We start from the raw sequence: 6,000 nt of genomic DNA, 5'->3' as shown, positions 1-6,000 counted from the left end.
GTTTTGTCGAACTTTAATAGATGAGTGACACAATGATCAGACCACTTGTGACACTTAAATATATTATCATAAGAACCATTTATGAAAGAAAAAGTGTATTTGTTGAAAGTTTACTAATCCATAGTTTTCATTAATTTTTATTCCTAATCATGGTGTTAATGATTAAACAAAATGACTTATTGGACACCATGTGCATCTAATCGTGCAAGTATAAGTTAAACCATTTTTTTAAATGTTTTACTTCATTTTAAGATCCTAAATTCGTGTGATTTGTTTTGTCAACTTGGTTTTATAAGTGGATTCGTTTCACGTTGATTATTAAACTACCCGGAACATAAATTTATTAAAAAGTTGTCTTCGATTTTTGTTATTTGATCCTTTAAGATAGGATATGTCGTGGACAAAAACTTGAGTTTGATCGAAATTGAATATTAGAAGACCTCAGAGGTTTTTAGTCTCCTATGGTCGAAAACCTAAGACTATAGGTTTTGGGAAAAATAATAATAATTTATTATTGAAATCAAGAATCTCAATTATAATTTGAATATATTAATCTCTAATTAAGATCTCATGTTTATTGAAAGAAGTTTCATAGTTTTGGTCCATTTCGAATTGATACAAGAAATCTCGAGACTTTCAAGTTTCAAATAGAACAAATCTTTAAGAAATATATATATATATATATATAATTCAAATAAAAACAAATCTTTTAGAAAAATAATGGGGATGTTAGCTTAGTTTTCTTAGCGAGTACATGTAATTTTATTGTTATCTGATGCCTTATAAAATATTTTTGTGTTTTCGTTAATCAAGGTTTCAATCTGTAACTAGTCTTATCAAATCAACACTACGAGTTCTCTATTGGTTTTTTTAAGTAACCAGCTGCTTTCGTTCATAAGACTTCACATTAATATTATATGTTCATGCAATTGGTTAAATTAGACGACAACTAGACGATCAGTTAACTACCTAAATAATGAGTAATAATTTTTTTCTGTTCAGAGAGATAAAAATTGACAATTCCAAACAAAATCAAGTTTTAGTTACATACACTAAAGTCATTTCTTAAATTACTTTTATTTTTTATTTTCTTACATTTATTTTTGTTAAGGAATTTTTATTTTCTTGACATAGACGCAAAAGTTTTTGTATATCATTACTTGACATGGATACACCATAAATTGAACGATCAAAAGTTTTCGGTCCTGCCAAAATCTCGACCAAGTACTTAGCCAGGCCATATTTAGAGTGAGAAAACAAATTATTTTCTCTCACAAAATCTGGTCCGACCATGTGTCCCGACTCCCGACCACTCTACCACAATTTCGGGTGGGGCACAATATTACGGGGTGTAATTGAATAACCTCTATAACTTCACAAAGACCATCCTATGGGTATGAAATCTCATTTATTCTTATTATCTTATTTGGGCATTTCAACAAATCATGAATTTTCATTTCCATATAAATCGAACTTGAGACTTCTGGAATACGGAGTGGGTGTTCAACTACTGTATCACGTAGTGGTGGACTTAATTTGAATTTATTAACTACAACAAAATATAATATATTAGGTTTAGTTCCAGACAATACTAAAAAAATACTACAAGTTAAAGTCTACCGCATATCTAAACGATTAACGATCTATTACCACTTAGACCAAGTTCATCGAGTCGGTGATAAGAAAATAATATTTGGAACTTTATCTAATAAAAATCGTACAATGACCCATTATCCAATTAGCAAGTAGTATACTTATTTAAATCTTTGAATTATAAACATTATTATCTCGATTTTATAGTAGTTGGAAGCAAATGGGCCAACTAATGTTCAGATATTATGTTGGACCGTACAAAATAACTAGAAAATTAAAACCTAATCTCCTCAAATTAAGGATATGATCATGGGTTTTATTGCATTAGTCTAATCTAGTTTATAATAGAAGATTCTTAATTGGATTCCTTATTAACGCCATGTGAATGTCAAAACCTTGTGTTGGATGTGTTCATCTAGTTTTAATCAAATGAAAAGAAAAAATACCGAAAAATGTTTGTTTCATTGTTAATTAGTATTTCAATTAAAGTCTCAGTCTGATGTTGATGTTTTTCCGATTAATGTTTAACCCTCATATTTAGTAAGTTAATATGTGAAAATCTTAGTGATCTAAAATAAATGTCAAGTGTTGTGGCATTATTGTTTTGAACAAAACTTTTTAATACGTACGACTAATTCTTATACAAAAAATACCATATATAGTTAAAACACCTAATATTCATAGACTCTATCTACAAAAGTTATAGTTAATATCTAGATTTCTAGTTTGTCGAAACCCCCTTAGAAATCGAATATAAACATGTGCTTACTGATTTCTATACAAGTAACCTTTTACCAAATCTATTTGTATGATATTTCCTCGAGATTATATCTAACCTCGAAATCTTACACATAATTAAGAATATATTGAGCTTAAACCAATATTTCTATAACAACTTTAAAAGATACTAGTATTTTATTACTTGTAAAAATGTAGACATGATTTTCACCTATTAAACTACTAGTATTAGGAAAATCAAAAGTAAATCTTCAAACATTTCTTTTACTTTGTGGCTTGTGATTACAGAAATTGTTACTTAACTCCTTTCTTTATCAAACTAGTTTTTCTTTGATTATCTTAATAAATCTTACTACCTAAGACTTAATTAAGTTTGCTTTCTTAATTCCTTAACGCAGATGGTTATCATGGTTATATCAAGGGAGAATTTGACATACACCCCCACTATTATATGAATATTAGGACTACACCCCCACTTTTTGAAAACTTTTGATATACACCCTCACCTGGACAGAAACCGTCAACTCAGAGTTAAGTTGGGTGTGTGTGAAACACACGCGCCAACCATGACGATTTTACCCTTTTGTAGATGTTGAAATATTTTGAGCGATTTTGACATACGCCCCCACTATTATATGAATTTTTGGACTACACCCCCATGTTTTGAAAAAACAAAATTTTTCAATTTGCCCTCCAACGATCATCTTTTACCTTTTTTCTTATAAACTTATTTATCTTAGACAAGCTAAAAGATCAAAGCGAAAGAACTTATTTATCTTATATGTCAAATAAGATAATAAGTTCCTCCCATATAAGATAAATAAATTCTTTCGCTTGATATCCCAAATAGTTCCTCCCATCTTTTCTATAGTTTGATATCTCAAATAGTTCTTTCGCTTTGACTTTTTAGCTTGTCTAAAATAAATAAATTTATAAGACAAAAGGTAAAAGATGATCGTTGGAGGGCAAATTGAAAAATTTTGTTTTTTTCAAAAAATGGGGGTGTAGTCCAAAAATTTATATAATAGTGGGGGTGTATGTCAAAATCGCTCAAAATATTTCAACAACTATAAAAGGGTAAAATCGTCATGGTTGGCGCGTGTGTTTCGCACACACCCAACTTAACTCTGAGTTGACGGTTTCCGTCCAAGTGGGGGTGTATATCAAAAGTTTTCAAAAAGTGGGGGTGCAGTCCTAATATTCATATAATAGTGGGGGTGTATGTCAAATTCTCCCTTATATCAATACCTTTAGAAAGGCCCTTGCTTTGGGGAATGCAATTATGGTTAGGGGATAAAGACTAGGTCAATTCAATTACCACCTCATTTCACTTTCTTTCTATTACCACCACCGGTGACCACCATCATCACTCTTCCCTTACCTCTCTCTCCTCTCTAACATCCAGTCGACGTCCGAAAGTTACTTTCGGCTGGAGTTTCCTTCGCCTAGGTTTTTGACGAGGGGGACAACTCAAGCCAACCTTATTTTAGGACCCAAAAATTAAAATGTTTGTGTTTTATTCTATTTTTATTTTCACCGTCACTTCGTCTTTCATCACCACCACCGTCTGTCTATCTCAATCTCTTCTCCTACCTCTCTCACCCTTTCTCGCTCCGTCCTTTCCTCCTCTGTCATGTGCAACATCCAGTCGATTGGGTCTTCGCCTAGGTTTCTCTCGAGGGAGAGCAACCCATGGCAACAACCCATGCCAACCGGAGAGAGAGAGAGAGATGAAAAACATTATGATCATGGAAACATGAGAAATATTATGGTGGTTGAAGGTGGTGGTGGTGGGAAAGATAAAATGAAGCGGATAGAGTGAACACAAGCATAATTTGGGGATCTTGCAATAATGTTGTCCTTTATAACCGATAAGTAATTTAGGTCAAACTAGATTGACCACAACCTACACCCCTAACCAAATTTGTATGCCTCAGAGTACGGGTCCTTAAAAGAAGATTCATGATTCAGCTAAACCAACTAAGAGCATTTCCAATGCAACTGAATCTTAAAATCGTAAGTGTCACCTAGGACTTTAGGGTTTTTAGTGAAAAAAAAAACTCTCAAATGCAAAACTCAATTGAGATCTTAAGATGATGTGGAAGTATTTAATTTTAAGATGTTTCTGAAGGAGATGTCCTTCGACCAAAGATGTAATGCGAGCAATTTGTCAGATAAGACAATTGATGAAGAAGATCATGAAGTCCGGACGATTTAGGGGTCGTAGTGTTTAGCTAGAAACCAACTACGATCGTCGAATTACTAAGTAATTCGCGGCTAACTTTGACTGGATCCTACATCGGGTTATACAAAAGAATGTCTATTTGATCAAATGATGACTAGAGGGATGAGACAGACACATAATAATGAGAGAGTCCATAAATATGTCTCATAGGCCTAAAAAAAGTTCAGACAAAGATAATACAAAAGGCCCAAAAGAGGGTAATTGAGTCGGGACATGAAAGTGGAGTTTTAGGGCCCATTAAGGGCCCGACCTTGGCAGTCTGGGTGCCCTTATAGGGCCGGCAGATCTGCCCAAGAAGGGCTTCATATGGTCGACCATGCTAGGGATACCAAGAAATATAAACTAGTTTCTATTTTTGAGTATTTCTTAAATCTTATTCAAAATGGACTTTTAGGAAACCTAATTAGGGTTATACTCTAACTTAGTGTTCTATATAATGTCTCTTAAGGAGTTGAATAAGGTGTGCAACTTTCTCAAACAGTTTTCTTACTCTACATCATCAAGTAGAGAAAGAAAGAGAGAAAATTCTCAACTATCTATCCAGTCACAAAGAAGGAGTTCTTCTAATCAAATCACCATTGGTGTTCAGCTAGCAACAAGGTGGGAGATCAAATCGATCATTCAGGTGTCTTGAGTAGAGGAACAACAATTGGAGCTCTTGTTCTTCACATTCGATTACAAAGGTTCGAGGAAAAATTTAGCGATTAAGGTAATCTCTAACTCTTAGTTAATTATTAGCTTATGCATAGGATCTTGAGAAATACTAGTGTTAGACATTAGAGCAGAACTAATGCCTGAGATTCTGTTAGTAACATTAGGAGACACCACAATCCAACAATTTTCATTACAAACTCTATTTTTGAGATCTCTTTTGAGTATTTTAAGTGTCCAAGTCATCAAATATAATTTTAGGACCAATAAAAAGTATTTTTCTTTCAACTACTTTTTCCTATTAAACGTATGTGTGACATATGTAATTATTAGAGTTCTTTCGAGTGTTGTATTATAGATTGACTTGAATTAGAGACACTCATCTTAGTCTTATAGGAATGAGAATCTCAATTGAGATTTGACACATAAGTCAATTAGAGTTTCTTTTAGTTTTGCGTGGACATGTTCTAAGAGCATCTCCAATGCAAGACTCGTATTAAAAAAAAGCGTCACCTAAAACTTTGTCTCGCAAAACTCAATTTGGATGTTAAGACGACGTGACATCATTTAATCCTAAGAAATGACACAAAATTAACCACTTAATATTAAACACAAATTACCCATATAAGAAATGACAAAATAAGTAATTTTTAAGTTTTTAGAGTGTTGCATTGGAGATGTTTTTAAATTAAGGATCTTAATAGCGACAACTGAAAAAGAAAATCTCAATTGAGCCTTGACACACAAAATGATTTTTTTTTTCTTTTGTTGAA

Source organism: Eschscholzia californica, unplaced genomic scaffold (assembly GCF_041429995.1).
Source record: "Eschscholzia californica isolate CP2 unplaced genomic scaffold, dmEscCali1.0.p SCAF_1, whole genome shotgun sequence".
NCBI classification, from domain to species: Eukaryota; Viridiplantae; Streptophyta; class Magnoliopsida; order Ranunculales; family Papaveraceae; genus Eschscholzia; species Eschscholzia californica.
Note: the sequence above shows the minus strand (reverse complement) of the source record.